General features: G+C 36.0%; 1 protein-coding gene across 1 annotated transcript in view; it reads left to right on the forward strand.

Annotated features, from left to right (window-relative positions):
- Positions 1–2,021, forward strand: part of Ir40a (Ionotropic receptor 40a) — a 103,960-nt gene that overhangs the window by 80,635 nt on the left and 21,304 nt on the right. The window lies entirely within an intron of this gene.

Below are 2,021 nucleotides of genomic sequence, written 5' to 3' on the forward strand. Positions count from 1 at the left end.
TTGACCGTGGATGATAAATGAGGAGAAGATGGTTGGGGGTGCGGTCAATGAAAAACACAAATAAGTATGATTAACTTATTTTAATGTGCCGACGTTTTTAGATTAGCCGACGTGTTTAGATTAGCCGCTCGACCTTCCAGCGAACAGCCCTGAAGAAGGGTAAAAACTCTAGCCGAAACGTCGGCACATTAAAATAAGTTAATCATACTTATTTGTGTTTTTCATTGACCGCACCCACAACTTCACCACACCAAATCTTCTCCTCGTTTTTATTTTATGTATGACGTTTCGGTATTGCTTATTTGTTGTTTTGGATCAAAAAGCAAGCTAACCAGTTTTCATTGTCTAAAATAAATACGCTTTTCTAAACAAGAAAGATGGCGGTGCGTGTCCTTCCGAAGTGTTCATTGGGTTGTTTATGTTTGATAACATGGATTGAAATTTTTCAACTTTTGTTGTTCCTATACAGTAATTGTGGAAAAGGAATAATCAAAGAAGAAATGGAAGAAAGTAACAATTATCGATAAACTATTTACATCGCAAATTATAGCAAATGAAGCAGAGCGATTGTACTACAATCGATTATTTTTTGGATCGACCAGTGAACATTGAAGATAGAGGAGAGGAAACGGGCACTCTTGATTTTTCTGGCTTGGGGAGAAGATGTCCGTTCGGCTAGAAGCGGGAAGGACTGGAAGCCATTGTTAGAAGTTGGACATAGCGTTGTCGGGGTTGTCTGGTCTTAGGCGATTCTCCAGCCTGATTATACACTTTACAGAAGGCCCACGACAAGGCGTATTCATTAATAGGTAAGAAAGGAAGGGCCGTGCCAGGGGATGAGACCTGGACACTGACTAGGTAGAGGAGGTTAAGGTGAGAGAGTCTGAGGTAGAGTAACAGTTCTAGTTGCCGAGATGAAGTGGACGGACTAGAACTGTCAAGATAGGAGCCAGCTTACCAATTGCCGAGATAAAACAGAAATAAAAGTGAATTAATAAGTGCATTACTATGAAAAGGAAAGCAATTCGTGTTGGCTCTTACTTTTTACTACCTTTGGTATTTTACGGTTACCTGTTATGTTTAATGTTATATATGAGCTATCCAATCTAAAAGGAGCTAAATTAAACGGATCAATCCCAGTGGCAATTAAAGGGCTCATGTGATCGGTTATCACTGAGGGTTCTCGCTTTCAACTCTACTTGAGATAGTTCCGTTGACTCTTTCTGCTCAATCTTTTTTTATTTTATAAATAACATTATTACACATTTCATATTAATATATATACATTTGTACAAGATATCGTATTTTTATAATAATAACATTATATACAATTGCTTAGCTTCTTAGATCCTTGTAGTGCTGAGCCCTAGCGGGTTGCGGCGGCACTTCGTGCTCGCTGATTGCTACAGCGTCATCGACAAGAAGAGATCAACAATTATAAGGGGAAGATGTGTAATTGGTTAGTTTTGTTTCTAAATGGAATTCATTGTATTTGTAAAATGGCTAGTCAAGTTAAAGTGTTATTAGTAGTAAAGTGTCGTCTGTTTCTGATTGCCAGGAAACCCGCCCTGAGAAAAGAGTCTCTTATGTTACAAAATTTAAATAAAATTCCATTATCTGTTAAATATTAAAGCTTTTAATTTGATCCCAAGCTATCCTTTAAATAGGAAATTAGTTAAAAATATTAAAATTCTTTTTATATTATTTTAAATAATTTTTGATTATTACAATATATATATATATATAAAGTTAAGTATCGGCGAAAGTCAAATGTCAAAAAAGTGAAGAAGGAATAAGATGTAACACGTGTGAACTGCTGTAACATACAAACTTTATTGGGTTCGGTACATCTCTTTATATACATGCGATCAGCTGATCTCCTCAGTCAGCTGACATAGAACTAACAGCTGAATAAGGCTGTAAATCCCCCCCACCAGTTTACGAACAATCCTCGTAAACTTCAACTATACAATAAATTAATATAAAATACAACAATAACTATTTACAATAAACTATATACA

The sequence above is a fragment of the Halyomorpha halys genome, unplaced genomic scaffold, assembly GCF_000696795.3.
Source record: "Halyomorpha halys isolate HHAL.00 unplaced genomic scaffold, Hhal_1.1 Scaffold1142.1, whole genome shotgun sequence".
Classification (NCBI taxonomy): domain Eukaryota; kingdom Metazoa; phylum Arthropoda; class Insecta; order Hemiptera; family Pentatomidae; genus Halyomorpha; species Halyomorpha halys.